Consider the following 21,270-nt stretch of genomic DNA (forward strand, 5'->3'; position numbering starts at 1 on the left):
GTGATACTTTTCTAATTGCAAGATTAAAGTGAATTATACTCTACATCAGCAAAACCTGTGGCTTTATAAATTCTGTGTGGTTGAACGTCATCTGATTTCATGCCATTGTGACAAGATGCATTGTAGAAGACAACTGAAAGTTATTGAAACATTAAAAGTATTAAATAATTCCCAAAAAAAGTATGTTGGGGATCATTGTTATGACTATATCAGTACAAGTAAGAGTAGAGTTTTACAGTTTGCTACGTCTACCCCATTTCGATGCACAGTCCCCTAGTTATAAAGGCTTTTATGCTATTATTCTTTTAGATTATAGTTTATACTTGATTCCTACTGCAGAATATTACTTGTGATATTATTAATATACTGTTCTTAAATGAGAAGTATTATCAACATTCTAATGGGCCTTGACAAAGAGGGTGTTTCTCCTGGTTGAACTGCCAAGAACTGTGAGTAACAGTCTCAAAATAAAGTTCAAAGTAAATTTCACTTTCTTGCAGGCAAATAAATAAGCAATAAATGTTGATAATAAAAGATGAAGAGTCCTTGAAAGTGAGCCCATTTGCGTGTGAAGTTTCCCCTCTGGTTCAAAAGTCTGATGGTTGAGGGGAAACAACCTGGTGGTGTGGGTCTTGAGGCTCCTGAACCTTCTTCCTAATGGCAGCAGTGAGAAGAGAGCCCGGCCTGGGTGGCGGGGATTCCTAATGGTGGATGCCGCTTTCCTGCAACAGTCCTCTGCGTAGATTTGCTCAATGGTTGGATGGCTTTATCCATGATGGACTGGGCTGTATCCACTACTTTTTGAAGGCTTTTCTGTGCAGGTGCATTAGCATTCCCAAACCAGGCCTTGATGCAACCAGTTCATATGCTCTCCAGCACGCATCCATAGAAGTTTCTCCAAGTTTAAGACGACGGTCTGAATCTTCACAAACTTCCAAGAAAGTGGAGGTGCTGCCATGCTTCCTCCATCATGGTACTTGTGTGCTGAACCCAGGACAGATTCTCTGAAATGGTAACACCAAGGAATTTAAAGTTGGTGACCTCTGATCCCCTGATGAGGAATGACACCAGTTTCCTCCTCCTGAAGTCAATAATCATCTCTTTGGTCTTGCTGACGTTGTTTGATAGGTTGGAATGCTGAACAAGGATTTAATGCTGAGGCTTCATAAGACATTGGTTAAATTGCATTTGGAGTAGTATAGGAAGCTTTGGGGCCTTTACGTAAGAGATGTGCTGGCATTGGAGAGGGTCCAGAGAATGTTCACAAGAATTATCCCTGGAATGGAAGGGTTAACATATGAGGAGTGTTTGACGGTTCTCAGCCTGTACGATCTGGAGTTTAGAAGAACGAGGAGGATCTCATTGAAACCTATTGAAAATTGAAAGGCCTAGATAGAGTTGATGTGGAGAGGATGTTATAGTGGGAGAGTATAGGACCAGAGGGCACACCCTCAGAATTAAGGGGCATCCATTTAGAACAAAGATGAAGAAACATTTCTTTGGCTGGAGATCAGTGAATCTGTAGAATTCATTGCACAGACAGATGGGTGGACCAAGTCACTGGGTATATTTAAGGAGGAGGTTGATAGCTTTGTAATTAATCAAGGAGTCAAAGGTTATGGGAAGAAGGCAGGAGATTGGGATTGAGAGGAAAAATAAAGCAGCCATGATGGAATAGTGGAACAGACTTGATGGGCTGAATTGCCTAATCCTGCATCTGTGCCTTATGGTCTTACATTTGTTATTGTGACAACACTCAGCTGAATTTACAATCTCCTCCTATATGCTGATCCGTCACCATGTTTGATTCAGCCAATGACAGTGGTGTAATCAACAAACTAAAATATTGCAACGGAGCTGTGCTTAGACTCACAGTTATAACTGTAAAGCAAGTAGAGCAGGGGTGAAGCACATAGCCTTGTGCTGCACCCATGCTGAGGGAGATTGTCGGGGAGATGTTGACAATCTGAACTGACTGGTGTCCGCTAGTGAGGAAATCCAGGATCCAATTGCACAAGGAGATGTTGAAATCTAGAACTTGAAGTTTATTGATTAGGTTTGAGGGGATGATAATGTTGAATACTGAGCTGTGTTCAATGAAGAGCACCCTAACGTGTGCACCTTCACTGTCCAGCTGTTCCAGGATTGAAGAGCCAATGAAGTGACTTCTGCTGTTGCTCTGGTAGGAAAATTGAGGTAGATCGAAGTCACTTCTCAAGCAGGAGTTGATATGTTTCATCACCAATCTCTCAAGGCACATCATCACAGTGGTGGACTACAGTCACTGAGCCAACTTGCCATGCTCTTTCTAGGCATTGTTATAATTGAAGCCTGCTTGAGGTAGGTGGGTACATCAAACTGCCAAAGAGAGAGTTTAAAAATATCAGTGAGCACTCCAGCCAGTTGATCAGCACAAGTCCTTTGTACTTGGCCAGTGATCGTGCATGGGCTGACCGGTTGCTTTCCGTGGGTGTTCCCTCATGAGGGATGCTCACACGTCAGCCTTAGAGACTGAAACCACAGCGTCGTCGGGGGCTGTGGGAGTTTACAAAAATGCCTCCATGCTTTGATGGTCAAATGGAGCATAAAAGGCATTGACCTCGTCTGGAAGTGGTCTTGCTGTCACAGATGTTGCTTGGTTTCACTTTGTAGGAGGTGAGAGTGTTCGAGCCCTGCTACAACTGTAGAGCATCCTCCAGAGATTGAAGATTGAAGCTTGCTCCAGAAATGCCGCTCGACGTGTGCAATGGCTTTCTGGATTGCATACCTGGACCTCTTGTATTACTTAGAACGGTCAAAGTGATTGACCATTCAGGATATGGTCATAGAGTCATAGAGCTGTATGACCCCCCACCCCTCTGAAATGTCATGTTTTGTGCTCTGAAAAGCTAATCGAAAGAAAGACACAAGAGCCCATGGGTGACATGCCCTATGGCAATCTAGTTGGTGCAGGCCAATTTTTCTGCCCATTCCCATCTATCATAGGAACGAGAAGAATTTTCTTCACCCATTATATAGTGATTAGCTGGAATTCTTCTCTCCAAGGAGTATGGGGTTTAATCAGTGATATAAAAGATCAAAACATAATGTCATCAAGGGGATTGAGGAATAATGTGTTCAGGCAGGACAATGGTACCAAGGTAAAAGAATAAGCAATATTATAATTAATGAGCAGCAAGCATGAGGACTGAATGACCAGACGTGCTCCTGTTTCTAATATACTTATAATTCAATAGTTCAATAGTTTCATTTAATATCAGAGAATGTGTACAGCATACAACCTGAAATTCTTGTTCTTCACAGACAACCTCGAAAACAGAAGAGTGCCCCAAAGAAAGAGTGACAGTATAAAGGTTAGAACCCCAAAGCCCTCGCCAAACCCCCAAACAGCGAAGCATTGGCCCTCCCCCTCCCTGACTTACTTCAGCATAAAAGCATCAGCACCCCCCACCCACCAAGCAAGCAATAGTAAAGCCCCCAAGAAAGATCATGATCTGCAGAACAACGAAATCTAATCACTCACCCGACAATTCGACATACCACAGGCTCTCTCTCTATCTCTCTCTCCCTAATAAAGGGGTGGAGAGGTGTCACTCAGTGAAATGGGATACATAAACAAATCCACTCAATGATTTACAGTGTTAAAGTCTGCCATGTTGCTTTTTATCCGAGTTCTTTGACTCGAGAGTCGGCAATAAACTCTCCCCCACCAATGACAGAAAGAGAGAGAGAGAGAGAGCGTGTGATTCACCGATGATGGAGCCCCCTCCCCAAAAGCTGATCCGCTGTTCCCGATATTCTGTTTTTCCCTGTGATGCTTCATTCGGTGACACCAGCGTAGAAATGGCTCATTCCCGGGGCCGCAAAGCCCCGGAGCCCAAGAGGTGCGCTCAATCTTCGGGGCGCGTTTTTGGGATATCGAGAAACGGCCAGTTGGTGAGCCCCAAGAGAGGGAACCAGCATCGTAAAGAACCAAAGTTCATATGCAGCTCCAGGTCAGGGTCTTTGACAGAAGCCCGTCCACCTTAAAAGAAAAAGTGAAACATTAAAGGGAGAAATTAAGCTGTTTCTGCAGATGAGCTGGAAGAAGCTGCCAAAGAGAAGCTAAAGGGAATAGCTGATATAACACAGTGAAGTTAAAAAACATCTAAGAAAATACTGGAAATACTCAGCCGGTCATGCAGCGTCTGTGGAGAGAGAGGCTAAGTTTGTGCTTCAGTCTGGGCACCTCTCATTGTGATCAGGAGACGGCTGCTGATGGGAAATTGAAGATGCCTCTCCCATCATGTAGGACAACTTAGATTGCCTTTCAGGCGATGGAATGTATCTTTCTTTGCTCATCCAGTGATATTTCCCTCTTCAGAACAGTACAACCTGCGTCAGTTGTTCGCTAGAATTCCTGACATCCACCTCAACAATTCACTCCAGCCCTCCGCTGCTATCAGTGAGAGGACAAACTTTAATTGGTGACTATTGTTGCCTTCACCCTGTGGTCACAAAGTAAAATTAAGTAGAGCTTTTATTATGATAAGCCAAAAAAAATGGTATTCATTGTGATTCAGTTCCTGGGGTTGGTTTAAATACACTGTTATACGCCTTTAATCAATGCTCTTGCTACATGTCAGTTATTGCTTTGTTGCATGCATGCCAAACAAGTAAAACATTCAGCAAGCATATTACAATCTTTTTTCAATATCTGTATCAACTTATGTTTAATTGTTTACCCCTTGCGGGAACCAAAGGAGTGAATGGATTCATTTCAATGTTCAAATGTTCCTCCCTTTTTTCTCCTGGATCCTTTATACTTCCTGTTGTCAGGCACAGCTGTGAGATATGCTTAGTTCACACCACATCGAAAAGCATCGTGTTGTGGACAAGCAGTGCTGTTTAAAGTGACTGCTACAGCCTAGTTAATGTGGAATGACACAATTTGCACTTTGTTTATGTGGGAAAGTTCAACCTCCCAGCAAGAGGTTTTTAAACCCTGTTTAGGGGATTTTATCTGCTAAGGGCTATTTTCTTCAGTCAGTGCACAATAACTGCACATTTAGCAGAAAGGGAAAAAAAGATATAAGATTTTTGAACAACAAACAAGATTCTTGAGGTGTATTTACTGCAATTACCCATTAAAGAATTCTTTTTTACTCTCAGCTGATGTCAGATTAAAACCTCTTGCAGCTCTGTTTCATCTATACATATTTTGTTTATTTTAAATTTCACAAGTAGATTCTAGTTAAAGAAATCAAATGTATGACTGTCCATTTATTATCAAAGTATGTATACATATACAATGATGAGACTCATCTCCTAACAGATAGCCACAAAACAAAGGAGTCTAATCTCAAGGTTGTCTATGTAAACATTTCTTCTCCGCGCCTTCTGGTGCATTGGGCAGCAGCCTTGCCATTTCTTTAGCATTTGCCTTTTTTTTTAGGAAGCCAAGTTGCTAGCTCGACACTCAACCCAGCACGGATGGGAAGCGTGCAGGGAGCCGGCCGGATTCGAACCCGAGACCACTTGCCTCGAAACCTGGTGCGGATGCCACTACATCTCCTGCTGGCTATATGTATAAATACTTAGATAATAAATGTACTTTGAAATTTGAGCTTCGTACGGTGAGCCGTGCATTTGATTCATTTATTTATATAGAATCTACTTGTGAAATTAAAAATCGTGCAAAGAATTTATAGATAAAACAAAACTGTGAGGTGTTTCATATAATTTAGGGTTTTGGTCTGACAGCTGCTGGGAGTAAGAAAATGAATTCTCTAATGGGTAATTGCAGCCAAGCCACTGGCACTTGCCATTTACATGAGTGGACGTGCTTGGAATGGCTTGTGTGAGGCGAGCTTGCTCCCATAGTCCGCCAGAGCTTAAAGCTGAATAAATTCAGGTCGAAGCACCGGCTGATTTCCCAAAAGAATAGTCCTCTCTGTTGGAGCTGACTTGAATCATGCTGGCTTTCCATTGCAATGCTGAGGTAGAGGTAATTGACAGCCCTTTAGAAATGGCCAACACAGGGGCTTTTTTTTTAAAGGATTGATTTTAAAATTACATTGCCCTCGGGTCCTTGATGGCTGGGTTTGAAAACGCAGCCTTTAAAAATTGTTGTAATGAGATCACCATACCTTATAGTCCCAGCATGGGTGTCTTGGATGTGGGAATGACATGGGAAACTATGAAAATGTGCCCTGAAAGTAATCAGATTCATTTAATAAAAGACTTCTTGTTTAATGTGATTTGCTTTTGATTGTTTCACTCTTCCTGAGGGCTTTAGCATATGCTGAACAAAGGCACATATCAAGTGCAGTCTTACAAGCCAGTGAAGAGTCAGAATGAAAACAATGAGGCTGGGTTGAGATCTCCCTTCATTCCGCTTACATTTATTTCCCTTTCTACGTTGACCCTTTCCATCCTGACAGCCACGACACTGACCAGTAAACTCAAAGCAGCTGAAGACACGTTCGGCGGCACCTTGGCGGATTTTACTAACGCATAGAGTCCGTGGTTAGCACAGCGCTTCAAGTATCAGCCACCCAACTTCAATTCCCACCACTGCCTGTAATGAGCTTGTACGTTCTTCCTGCAACCGCAAGGGTCTCCTCCAGGTGCTCCGGTTTCCTCCCACAGTACAAAGATCTGCCGGTTGATAGGCTGATAGGTTGTTATACGTTATCCTGTGATTAGGCTGGGGTTAAATCAGGGCATTGCTGGGTGGCACAGATCAAAGGGCCAGAAAGGTCTATTCTGCATTGTGTCTCAATGAATAAATAAATAAGTGATTTACTCCCACAAAGTGATTACGGATGGGGTAATCCAAATAAAATATAATCCTGTATAGTGACTACCATGTCCTGAGACAGCAGGCATGACTAAACTCATTGTATTGCAAACTGGTTCATTAAATTGTCTCGAGACGAACTTCAGTTCATTTCCTGAAGGACAGAAAAAAATCCTCTGCCTATTACACACAAATTGCAGGGAGTGTTCGGTTCCTGCAGGTTAAGTGAACTTATCTGGTTTCTTACACTAAGATGAGCACTGCAAAAGTTCTCACAGATAATTATTTGACTCTCTCGCTATTGCTCGTGTTCAGCTGAGCAGCTTGGAATGGGTCCTTGATTTCACCACATTAACAGCACCACAAACTGTTGGGGTAATTGGTATTGAAGTGTGGCATTTTCAGATATTAACTCACTGTATCCTGCAGATTGGACTTAGCTCTTTCACCAAGGTCATAGCATATACATTTGATTTAGTAGCATTTGATGATGGAAAAAAGATGAGCAGAGGTTTTACGATGCAAAACTGTACTGAATATCAGTCTGAGAAATGTTCACATATCCATTAATTCTATTCATATCTACGTAACTATTCCATCACTAGAACAAAGATCACAACTTCTCTAATTCTGGCCTTTTCATCGTCCTTAATTTTTATTACTCCACACTTGTCATCATCTCCAAGCTTTGATCTCCAGATTTCTCTTCTGCCTCAGCCTCTGCAGCTCGTTATTTTGTTTCATTACATCTTTGATCATTTGCCCACACTGCCTTGAATGTACTGACAGCGGCTGAACATGGAATGCCGGAAGAACTCAGCAGGTCAAGCAAGACTGCTGCAGGATCTCAACCCAAAATGTTACCTTACACTATTTGCCAATTTACTTATTGAGATACAGCACGGAATAGGCTCTTCCGACGCTTTGTGCAACGTCACCCATCAATCCTCTGCTTTAATCACAGGCCAAGCTACAAAGACCAATTAGCCTACCAACCTTCGGACTGTGGGAGGAAACTGGAGCACTCAGAGGAAACCAGTCACAGGGAGAACAGACAAACTCCTTACAGGCTATGGCAGGAATTGAACCCGGGCTACTGGTACTGTGAAGCATTGTGCTAACCACTCGGCCACTGTGTCGCCCTGTTGCCTGACTTGATTATTTCTCCCAGTGTTCTGCTTTTTATATCAGACTCCACCGTCTGTGGCCACTTTTGTGGTCATGTCAGTGACTGAGTAGATGTGTCAAGATTTATAACTCGCGGTAAGCTGTCAGTTGTGCAATTAAATCAATTTACTTAGAAAATTACAGCAATTTCTCCAGATAAATGCTACAACTAGAATCATTGAACATGTGGCATGAAAACAGGCCAATCAGCCTAACTGGTCTATATCGAATATCATTATTTATAATTTGTACAATATGTGTAAACTCTGCAATCTCAGTCACATACAATACTATTTTCACCAAGGTTTATTGTACTCAGTTATCTATAGTCTGAGTATCTTTGGCCTTGTGATATATAATCTTTTTTGTATTTGACCTATTTAAGTGTGCATCAAATTACATCCAAGACAATATATTAAAAACATATTTTTGTTTTCCCTACATAGCAATGAGAAATACCACCAAATCTACTTCAAAAACATCTTTGAGAAAATCTATCCTGCATATATTGTGAAAGTTCCATTCTTGTCCTCATCTCTGTGCGCTCACTCTACTACGCAGTCTCAGCTAAGCCCATGGAACAGCACCTCACTTTTGACTAAGCACATAACAGCCTTCCAGGCTCAACAATTTTATGTAATGAAAATTGTTACCCTTCGCTGTTTTTGTTTCAGAATTCCACCACCACTATCTAGCAATTTCAGACAATCCTTGTATTCTTCCCGTTTATTCCTCCTTGAGGGCAATCTTTCATTTCTTTCCTTGCTCAATCGCAAATCTGTTTAACTTTGTATGATCATCCCTTCTGTCAACTAATCAACTTCATTCCACCCTGCTCTCTTCTTCACCCTCTCTCAGCACAGAAAATTATTTCGTCCAACTAGTCCATTCCACCAAAATTCCCGTCTAATCTAATCCCACTCGCCTGAGTTTGATCCAAAACCCTCTAAACCTTTCCTACCCCATTTACGTATTGAGATACAGCATGGAACAGGCCCTTCCAGCCTTTTTCCCCATGCCGCCCAGTATTCCCCTTGTTTAATCCTAGCCTAAGTAGCGGTTAGCACAATACTTTACAGTGCAGGTGACCCAGGTTCAATTCCTGACACTGCCTGTAAGGAGCTTGTACATTCTCCTTAAGACTGCGTGGGTTTCCTCCGGGTGCTCCGGTTTCCTCCCGCAGTCCCAAGACATATGAGCAGGTAGGCTACTTGGTCATTGTAAATTGTTCTGTGATTAGGCTAGGGCTAAATCAGGGAATTGCTGTGTGTTGCAGCTCACAGGGCCAGAGGACCCAACTACATGCTGCATCATAATCAATTAATTAATAATTAAACAAATAAATAAATAGATGAATGAATGAATAGATAGACAATAAGTAAATAAACAAACAAATAAATATGTTGTTAATCTATAGACTCTCCACGGGCTTCCACCCAGATACAAGTAACCTGTACCTGGCTGGAAGAACAAGAAGAGTTTATTAATCATATATGTTGGAAAAACAGTCCAATTTCTATACTCAATGGCCTATCTAAGGAATGCCTGCTGCCAAAAACTTTCTTCACCATCCTGTCTAATTGTGAACCATTTATTTATAGTCCTTTTTCATGTTGTTAATGTACCTGCCTCAACCACTTCCGCTGGCAGCTCATTCCATCTGCTCACCGCCCTCCGAGTGAAAACAATGCCCCCTCTGGTTGCCTCCCACCCTAAACCTGTGAGTTCTGTTTTTTAATTCCTTAAATGTTTGGGGGTAAAAAAGCTATGTGTATTGACTCTATCTAAACTTCTCATGAGTTTATACACTTCTCGTTCTCCTATGCTGTAATTAAAATAAATCCCAACTTGCTCAACCTCTGTCCATAAATTAGGTCCAAGAGTCCCAGCAACATCCTTGTAAATCTCTTCTGTACTCTTTCCAGTTAATGGCATCTTTCCTATAGCAGTGACCAAAACTGAACAAAATAATCCAAAATGCAGCCTCACCAAAATCTTTTACAACTGCAAGTAACATTCCAACATCTATACACAACGCCAGCTGCCAAAGGCCCTTTCCCCCACCCTATCTAGTTGGATGCCACTTTCAGAGAACCATATACTTGTTCTCCTAGGTTCCTCTGTCCTACAACTTAAAGCCTATTTATCATCAAACTTCCCCAACCCTGCTGAAAGGTCACTTGTCTTCCTTTCCACAAATAGCGTTTGACCTTTGTGTGTACTTTCTGTTCTCATTTGAGACTTATGGCATTCGCAGTCAGTTGTTTCTGTGCACATGGAAGTATTAATATTTGAACATAGATTACAGTGGTTACTTGTCAAATAATCACTTTGTAACAAACCTCTACAACAGACAGCAAAAAGTATAGCTGTTTGAGGAGCTCAGCAGGTCAGGCAGCAAATGTGGATGGAAGTGGTCAATAGGGTTAAGACTTCCATATTGTCTGCCATAACTCCCTTTGACAGATACATAACTAATATATTTGTCCCTATGACATTATAGTCAAGTAGTTGTATTTTATGGACTGCCCTTATTAAGACAAATTAATTCAAATTTTTAACATGCTACTTTTGAGGAGCCTGAGTAAAGGGGGAATGATTAAAATGAAGCAACTATCCCTTGTTCCACTGTGCGAGTTTGAGGTTTCACTGGGGTTGATGGGAAGCTGTCTCTAAGAGGACCATAACCTCGTCGTGGTTTGGAGGCTTGCGTGCCTCAATGACCCGGCGAGCTACTGTATGCTGGCTGGATTCAGGGCTTCATGCTTTGGCAATTGGTAGGGTCATCCATGCCAAACAGGTCAACTGGTAGAGGCCAGACTAAGAGTGGTCCAGCAGCTCTTCAGGTTTAGGGATTCAGATCAGGGCGAACAACCCTGATAGGCAATTACGGAAACAGCAATGAAGAATCTTTCTACATCTGAGAGAGAGGGTCTCCTCTGGGACTTGGATAACCAACAGCAGTGAAAACCAAGCTACTGACATGATGAGGGAAGCCATGAACACTGCCAGAGATGGAGGACCTTCATTGCAGCCCTAGAAGCCAGCGGGGAACGGGCAGTAGAGGGAGATGGTAAGTTATGCTCTGCTAAGACTAGTGGAATTAAATATAGATTTATGTTGCCTTGGACCATATGAAACCTTGCAGACTTTAAACCAGCCACTCCACCCATCACAACTAACATTACTGCTTGCAGCATTGTCTTGGGTGACATTCGGGCTGAAAGAAGGACCTTGGCCCCAAACATAGACTGCTTACTCTTTCCCACAGCTGCTGCCTGACCTGCTGAATTCCTCCAGCAATTTGTGTGCGTTGCTTTTTCCTACTCCGTTGGTGAACTGCAAACGAGTTGACCATCAATATCATGCTGACATTGACCAAGCCTCCAAAGTCTAAATTTTACAAGGTCCATTATCTGATTTGAGGTATAAATCAAAGCAGTGGCCTTTCCGCAAAAGAGATCTGCAAAACATAACGCAAATATGCTTGAAGTTACTGTATGCGGCCCAGTGCCGAGCAGCAAATGAACTATGAAGAGACTGAGCTCAGAAACAGTGAGTGGGAAAGTGTAATGGCCTCATTGGCAACTGTGGAGCGACGTAGCGGAGAAAATGAAAACAAAGGCAAGCACTAATAAAAGGACAGAATGTCATTCTCCTTCAGGCACTCTGCTGCAAATGAAATTACTCTCTTGAAATGTCAGTGCAGTGATCGCTCAATATGATCAAACTCCTTCCATTCCTCTTGTGTAGTCATGCAAACAGTTATATAATAAAATGATATGAACTGACTACATGAGGCAAAACTGATAGATATTGATTGTTTACATAGTGCATCTTGAAAGGCTTTTGGTATTATTTACTAGTAACTACACAATTTGTTCTTTTGATGATCCCAGCAATGGATATTTTGCATTGGGTTTGCAGAGCCCAGTTTTGCCTGGTCCTCACAGACGTGACACTGAACGTTTGACCACAATTCTCCATTTAAGCCTTTCTGTCTTTGGCCAAGATTTTCTGTCACCGCACACTCAACAGAAACGTGGCTCCAGAACAACACCCTGGCACCATCAAACTTCAGGCTTTGCCACTCAGGGATGTGCTAATATTGGTTTGTGACTGTATTGCACTTTATCACAACTGCATGGTATGACTATATGGACTCTATTTTACTGTGTGTCGTCGAATGACAATAAACTTGAACCTAAACTGGAAAGAGCAACCTCTCATATTTGGTTTGGCTTTTGACCCAAAAGGTGGATCTTAGTTTTAGATCATAATCACCCCTTTTATCGTCTAGAACAGCAGGTGCTGTTAATGCAAGCGGACTGCATGAGAGGAACTGAAAGGTTAAGAGGTTCAGAGGTTCTTTTATTGCCAAAGTCTGCATGTACAGTACAACTCAGATATTTGTCTTCTCCAGAGAGCCATGAAATACAGAAAAAACACAGGAGCTGTTGAAAGAAACGACATCAACAGCCGCTCCCTTATGAAAAACATAAAGAAATAAAATTTGCAAACCCCAAACCCCTCATCCACTCCCTCGTACAAAATGCTAACGGATTGCCCCCCTGGAAAATGGCAGATGGAACATCAAAAACCCTAACCCTCAATCCCCCCCTTGCAAAAAAAGCAGCGATGATAACATCAAATTCCCAGCCCCCCTTCCAGAAAAAAAAAGATAGTAACATCAAACCGCCAACCCCTTTTCTTGCAGAAAAAAGACAGTGACAATAACATCAAACCCCCCACCCCACCAACACCCTCCCGGCAAAAAATGACGGTAACATCAAACTCCAAACCCCCACTCTCATACATGACAACAAACAAATCACCCACACAGATAAACACCAACGATAGCATCAGATCCCAAATCTCCAACTCCTCCCTCTCTCAAAAAGTAACCCACTGACTGGCAACAAGAAAGAAGCACCGAAAACTGAAGAAGACCGATATAAAGTACAGTCCGATAATCACACAAATCTCAGAATATGAAAAACATCCTCCCGTCAGCATTCGAGGAGTGCGACCGCACGCACTCTGTCATTCCGTGGAGAGTGCCCGCCGCGCCGGGTCCGAATGCTGCCAACCCAACTACCAAGAGAGGAAGAAGGAGGAAAGCCAGGCTGGTTTAAACCGACAGGAAGGCGATAGTAACTCAAAAAGCCACACATTACAACAACGGTGTGTGGAAGAGCATCACTGAAAGCACAGCACATCGAACCTTGAAGTGGATGGGCTACATCAGCAGAAAACCACAAACATACACTCAACGGTCACTTCATTAGGTACAGGAGGTACCTAATTAAACAGCCACAGAATTTGCTCTCATTTCTAAACTCATGCTGGAATGCAGGTCACTGATGAAGCTGCTGTGCCCCTAGGACACAGTCCTGAAGAACGTCCATGGTGCTGCAGTGGGTGAGTGAACCACCTCCTTTCTGCATGGGAAGACTAAAGCCATCGCTCTGCTCTTCTCTTGCCGAACAATCAGTTCCAGTTTTACCAGGGATCCTTGATATCACCCTCAATCAAATCAGTCTTAATATCAGGGCATTCACTCTTGGCCCATCACTAAGTTCAGCTTGGACCAAGGCCACGATGGGGCCTGCAATGGAATAGTACTGTCAAGATCCAGACTGGGGAAGGGTCTTAGTCTGAAACGTCGACTGTTTACTTCTGTCCATAGATGCTGCCTGACCTGTTGAGTTCCTCCCACGTATTATTTATTTAGCAATACAGCGCAGAGTAGGCCCTTCTGGCCCCTTCAAGCTACGTTGCTCCAGCAACCCCCGACAAAGCTGAATATCTCTAACCTGATCACGGGGACGATTTGCTATGAGCTCTCATTTCTAAACATGCTGGAATGAAGGTCACTGATGAAGCATATGCTGATTATCAAGCACTCAGACATTAATCCTTCACTAATTCCATTGTCTCTCTGCTTTCCCCACAGAATCTGCCACTCACCTGACCACTTTGCAGTGGGTAGTTAAACTACCATCCCGTATACTTCTAGGTTATGGGAGGAGACAGGAACACCTAGAGGAAATCCACATGGTCATGGTAAGAATGTACAAGTTCCACAGAGGCAACACTCTGGAGGTAAGGATTAAACCCAGGTCATTATGTTACCTTGAAATCCCAAAGTGGTTACCTTAGTACCATTAGATTTATTGCTGGCCTTGTTTATTCTGGTTTATGTGTGACTCCAGACCCTCATCAATGTAATTGCTGCCAACATTGGTGGGTCGAAGAGCCCATTTGCATGCTGTATAGCTATTGTTATGAACCCCGTAACTGGGTCACTTACCAGCAAAGATAGAGAGGTCCGTTGAAGTCTGATGATACTATTTTTAACAGTATTTATTAGTAAAAATACACAAAAATAATGTCAATGCAAATATACAGATAACATACGTCGTCAATACTAAATCTAAAAGTGCGGGTATAATAATACTCAATAAGAAATAAGCTCTATCGTTGTCTAGGGGATAATGTATTGTCCGATGGAAATATAAAGTTCACTCAGTTCATGCAGGCTGTAGCCTTTGGGGACCGCTGGGTTGCAATGGTTGGAGAGAGAGAGGGATTTGGGAGAAAAACTTGCCGGCTTTTCCTTTTATGATTTCGATCCGTCGGAGTCTCGTTGGTGTGGCCGTTCACTTGTGGCCTCTCCTTTAGCTAAAGCCGTTCTTCCGTGGTGAGCCCGCCAATCCCAGGCAAGGGAGGATGCACACGAGCCCCCACCGGCTGTCGCTATTAAACGCTGTCACGGGATTTCTAGCATTTCTCCTGGTGCGTCTAAAGGGGTTGTTCCCCAGACCCTCTTTTATCCTTACTCACGGGGTCTCAGATGTCAATCAGGTTGGGATGATGCAATCCTCAACCAGCCCACTCTGGTCGTCCCCGAGGGGCTTCAATACAGTACTCAATACACAATTCCGTCTCCAAGAGACAATGGCCGTTATCAGTGGCTTTGTTTCGCTGAGGCCAGGACACATTCCAAACCTTGTGGATTCTCTCTCATTTCCTGGGTCCCAGACCCGAATTAATAGCGATCTTGCAATTCTCAAAAAGGAGGGGGCGACTTTGTACCCTTCGGCCCCTCAGAGTTGCGGCACATTCGTAACACTATTACTGATACCAGGTTACTTATTTGAAGTGTAGTTATGTAGGATACTTCGAAGATCATACACTCCAACTTGGCAAATCAATCCTTTTCCAATTATCACAAAAGTGCCTCTTGCAAGCTAAGTTCCAAAATATCAGAGTAATGGAGTCTTTCAACAGTTTAGCTTATTTTTAAAAAGTTCAGTCATTATAATTTATATGCAACTTCCAAGCTAAAGTCAGGTTCAGGGTGTGTGCGGCGCAGAAGGAATTGTTTTGCTAAATGTTAAAGAACCAAGAACAATAAGCAACCACAAATTAAGCATGACAATTTGGCGGAAAAATCACCGTTATTACTTCTAACACGGAAGCAGGTTCACAGGTTCGGTGAGTGAGACAAAAACCACTGACTATGAATAAGCATATTAATCATTTATTTACGAACAGTAAAAAATTCAACCAAACATTTAAGTTCCCCCAAGTAACACAAACTACAAAACTAAATATTCAACCAATGGTTAAAAGCACACGTGAAGCATACCTTCCCAAGGGTTCTGTAAAGTGTCTGGTGTCTTTATACCCAGAATGCTTGACACTGGACACTAGGTGCTGTGGCACGCAAGCCAATCAATGGGAAGGGTAGCCACAGTCTTTAAATTGACCCATCATGATAAAATGTCTTTTGACAAGGAGGTAAGCCATGCCCCCACAGGACATTACTTTGCATAGATATTGATTATCCTGAACTGGAACAATGGTAATTATAAAGTTCAGTTGTGGTAGGATGGCAGCAGAGAAGTACCACAAATATTTTATATCTTGTCATGGAAGAACAAACTCATTAATTTTTCACATGAAGATGATGTAGGGACAAAAATGACTGCTTTATTGCTTCTGTGATCAAATCTAGATGTAAACTAGAACCACCGCAATCTAAAATACGTGTTCCCTATCTAAGCCAACATTGTCTATCCAGGAACCATGGATTATTGGCAAGAGCACTGGGAACATTAATCTGTATGAGAACTTCCACCGGAGATAACTGAAACAAATACCTTCAAATGTAAAGTAGTGGAGAAATTATTGAAGTCTGAAGAAGACCATAAGCTATTGAGTCAGAATCAGGCCATTCAGCCCATCTAGTCTGCACTGCCATTTCATCATGGCTGATACATTTTGCTTCTCAGCCCCAGTCTCCTGCCTTCTCCCTGTATCCCAGTCAAGAATCTATCAGCCCCTGCCTTAAATATACATAAAGCCTAGACCTTCACAGCCACCAGTGGCAACAAAGTCCACAAATTCACCACTCTCTGGCTAAAGAAATTCCTTCTCACCTCTGTTCAAAAAGGATGCCCCTCTATTCTGAAGCTGTGTCCTCTGGTCTTAGACTCTCCCACCGTAGGAAACATCCTCTCCACATCCACTCTATCAAGGCCTTTCAATATTTGAAGATGACCATTGACTACAGAAAGCATTATACTAAAAGGTATCACAGCAGCTGAAACTTACCATTCTGGACATTTTCCAAATCAGCTATTCAAGGGTTATGGAAACTGCTGAAAGATAGTCTGTCAACCGTTAGTCATAATCATTTCAGTGTCAATCAATAACATTAACTACGATCAGAGAGCTCATCGGCAATGTTCTCTTTAAAATTCTGAGAATGAAAGAAGAGAATGTCAAGTTAATTGCAACACGTTCGTGCCATTTTGTTCCTCATCTATCAAAACAGCTTTTAAAATTAGCTGTAATCTAGACAAGATTAACTTTGACACATGTTCACACCAACACAAAAATTAACACTGGTCTCACGTAGGTCCGTCTACCCACTGGAATGAATAATCCCTCTCCAAAGTGTACTGCGCAGTTTAAGTTAAATTAAGTTTCTTTTTGCTCTATTTAGCAAAGTATTTCTTGTGTTTACTCCTTAGGTTATCATCCTAAAATAGAAAATCAAAAAGTCTAGAAAGATAGGGCACACGGCACCTAAGTGTTTTGGCAAACTGGATCCACAAGTGGCTTGGTAATAGGCAGAAGTGTTGTTTTACTGACTGAACGTCTGTAGCCAGTGGAGCACTTCAGGGTCTATTTGTCATATACTCTATGTATATGCATGGCTTGGATGAAAATATTTGTGGTCAAATAAATAAATAACTAATTGTATCACTAGTACTGGCGACGTTGTAGACAGTGGTGTTTGTTGCACAAGGTTACAGAGGGATCAACTGGAAAGTTGGACATTTAATTCAGGTAATGCACTGCCTAATGCCGAACGGACAAGTAAATTAAGTGACAGGGATGCACAGGGGACATTGGGGTACAAATTCATATCTTGCTAAAAATGAGGACAGAAGTAGATAGGGTAGAAAATAAAGCATTTAGCTTGAGACAAAAAAATGCTGAGGGAACTCAGCAGGCCAGGCAGCATCCAAGGAAAAGGTTCAGTCGACGTTTCAGGCCGAGACCATTCGGCTGGACTGTCCTGCTGAGCTCCCGTAGCATTTTGGGTGTGTTGCTTGGATTTCCAGCACCTGCAGATCTTCTCTTGTTTGCGAAAGCCTTTAGCTTGCTTGTATCCATACCTCCAAGAGATCCACAACCTTGTCATCGGGTTTAGAGGCTCGCCTGCCTCCGTGATCCAAAGAGCTTATGTTGGCTGGAGTTAGGGCTTTATGCTTTGGTTCTTAGTACGGTCACCCATGCCAAACAGGTCAAGGAATAGGGGCCCGAATAAGAGTGGTTCACTGGCGTTCTAGGTTCGGGGGCTCAGCTCAGAGCTGGCAACTCCGACTGGTAAAGCAAAATTGTTATGGAAGCAGCGATCCTTTTCCACCCGAGTGCAAAGGTATTCCTGAGTCTCCATCTGGGACTTGTGTAGTGAATCTGGGACAGTGGTGAAAACCGAGACATGATGACATGATGAAAGAAACCCGGAACACCGTCAGAGATGGAGGTCTTTGCTGCCCTAAATGCCAGTGGCATAATGGGTAGTAACTAAGTTGCTTGGATTCATAGGCAGGGCTATTGAGGATGAGAGTTGAGGTGTCATATTGCATCTGTACATGATATCGGTACAGCCATACTTGAATTAACATCTGTAGTTTTGGTCATGTGTGGTGGTAGTAGAAAACGTAGAAGAGATTCACCAGGATGATCCGGATGAGTTCCTCCAGCATTTTGTGTGTGAGTGCGTTGTTCTAGATTTGCAGAATCTCTTGTGTTCCCCAGGATGTTGTCCAGAATGGAGGATACGAGTCACAAAGAGAGATTGAACAGTCTGGAATTGTCCTTAATGGAGAACAAGAGGCTGAAGGTTAATGTAAGATATACATTACATCTTCCATCCATTCCATCACCTTACCCCTCCTTATTTCTGTAATCTCCCCCAAACCTTTAACCTTCCAAGGTACCTCCACACCCACTATTCATGACCATCTCTGCCTGTAGTTGCTCCACTATTGGCAGCCAAGCCAAGGCCCCCAAACATCGTCATTTCATTATTTTCCTTCTTTAAAATCCCCTTAAAATGTACAGCAACAACACAGTTCACTGTGGATCAAGATGCTGCTACAGTCCTCTGCAGTGCTGTCTGTTGGAATTTTCACATTCTCTCTGTGATAATATATTCTTTTTCCCCAGGGTGCTCTGGTTTGCTCTCACCTCTCAAAGATGTGGAGGTTGGTCAGTTTACTGGTCACTATAAATTGTCTCTTTTGTATCTGTGCTTTGAGAATTGATGGAAATGTGGGGAAGAATAGGTTATTGGGGAATGAGATAGGTCTGTAACTGGCATAAGCACCATAGCCTAAATAGCTTCCCATGCTGTGAAATTATCTTTATGACCAGCTATTTAGTCATCTACTGAATATCTCCCCATGTGGGCTTAACATTTCTTTTTACTTCAGAACACTCTGGTGAAGCAGCTTGAACTCTTTGCCAGGTTAGTGGTGCAGTTTGAAATGGTCAGGGTGTTGGGGTCGAAGGTGAGTGATGGCCCGGTTTGGATTGCTGCTCCACAGGGTTTGCTGGACTGAGGTCGTGGCCTGCCGCTGGTGGACTTCTGGATCGGCTGCAGGGATGCCAGGCTTTGCTCGGGGTTTGCTCACCCCTGGGCTGAATTGAGTCTGTGCCTGCCACACAGTCTATATTGGCTGCAGTGATGCCTGGCTTTGTGAGCTTCAGTTGTGAATGCTGTTTGCTTGTTTTTATTGTTTGCACCATTTGTTTTTTTTCTCTCTCTCTCTGCACACTGGGTGTTTGATGATATTGTTTTGCTTTTAATGGTTCTATTGGGTATCTTTGTTTCGTGGCTACCTGTATGGAGACAAAGTTCAAGGATGCATAAAGTTCAAAGTTTTAAAACTTGAAATTTGTGTCCTCGAGACAGCCATGAAAACAAGAAAGAATATGAAACTCGTTCAGAGAAAAGCATCAAACACACCCCTCAAACAAGAACAAACAGCATCCCGATCATCAATCCCTTAAAAACAACCCCTCCCCGGCACGAATACCTAATAGAACACAACAGAACATCAACCCCCATGCACTGTCCCCTCACACGATAAAACAGAAAAGGAACGGACGATAAAAAGACACGGAATATAAAAACCAAAAGTCTGATGAAGTCCACAGTCCATGAACGGAATAGTCCAATCCATAAATGTAGAACCACGATTCTATCTGACATTCATTGAAAGAGAAGAGGGGGATGCCACACGAGGCAGAGAGGCCTACATGCCTGCCACAGCGAGACACACAACAATAGGCCGCTCACAGAATCCTTCTCCAGCTGCAATCAAAAGGAAGGCAGTCGGCACTGAAATTCTCACTCGCTTCCACACTCATCTCAACGTCTCAATCTTCCTCAATGCTTTAACCAGTGAAATGGAGTCAAACGTCGGCTCACACCCCATCTCGAAGTTCCTTCGCATCGGGGCCTTCTGAGTACGTGCTCGCTTCCCGAAATCTCCTTGGAGACAGCAAAGAGCTGGGTCACTCAAATGATCTCCAAACTGTAGATCACAGGCTCTAACTCTAACGGTCCCAGAAAAATATTTGAGGTGAAAAACAGACGTAACAGAAGTAAAAAGAATATTTTTGTGAGCTACCTGGAAGACGTTGTGTGCTGGCACCATCTTGACTGGATGACCGGACAAAGTATACGTACTCTGTTAATAAATGTACTTTGACATTCACCTTTGGATAAATGAAAGTGGCAGGAGATGCTTTAATACTAAATGACCCGTCTCAGCTGATCTCCAACACAGATTCCCTTTGCTTAAATATTTTGCTGACCTGATTTTGACAAGATTGAGGTCTTGAAACTATAGATACCAGATTGTGTTGGAACGTGCCACAACAAATGTTTTCTACTCTAGCAGCACAGAAACTAAATGCGCTTAAAAACAGTTCGCCTGTTTATATTCTATATTTATCATTTGAACAATTCCCTTGTCATTTTCTACCTCATTGTGTTATATTTAAAAATTGGACCTTATTTGAATTGGTTTTATCTGTTATGTTTTGTAACTCAAAAAAAAAACTAATTAGAAGAAAACGATGGGAGCCCAAGCAGCACGAGTCTTAGTTTGTTCTTTACCGTTAGCGAGGCACGCACATGGTGGTGTCATGACGTATGCAACTCACTTATTTTTACATATAACCCGTGTGGTGAACTACATATACCTGTCTGGACATGCCCCCCCACTGACTGCTCCTGTGGCTCCTCCCACAGACCGTGGCTCCTCCCACGGACCCTGGTATAAAGGGGATTGGAGGCACAGCCCTGGCCTCAGTCTCCAGGATGTTGTGTGGAGGTCACTTGCTGCTTGTTCTTTCTTCCAGCCGATAAAAGCCTATATCTCGCCTCACGTCTCCGAGAGTTATTGATGGTGCATCAACCCGTAAATAATTATTCAAATGAATTGCAAACAAGAGAAAATCTGCAGATGCTGGACATCCAAGCAACACACACAAAATGCTGGAGAAACTCAGCAGGCCAGGCAGCGTCTACAGAAGAAGAGTACAGTGGATCTTTTGGGCTGAGACCCTTCAGCAGGACCGGAGACAAAAAGACGAGGCGTAGAGTTACAAGGTGGGGGGGGGAGGTTTATTCAAACAAATAATGCTTAATCAAACAATATATTTACAATATTACTCAAATACTACTGAAATTTTAAATACATAATTTTATTTTAAATGCATTTTAT

The sequence above is a fragment of the Hemitrygon akajei genome, chromosome 19 (assembly GCF_048418815.1).
Source record: "Hemitrygon akajei chromosome 19, sHemAka1.3, whole genome shotgun sequence".
In the NCBI taxonomy this organism is placed as follows: domain Eukaryota; kingdom Metazoa; phylum Chordata; class Chondrichthyes; order Myliobatiformes; family Dasyatidae; genus Hemitrygon; species Hemitrygon akajei.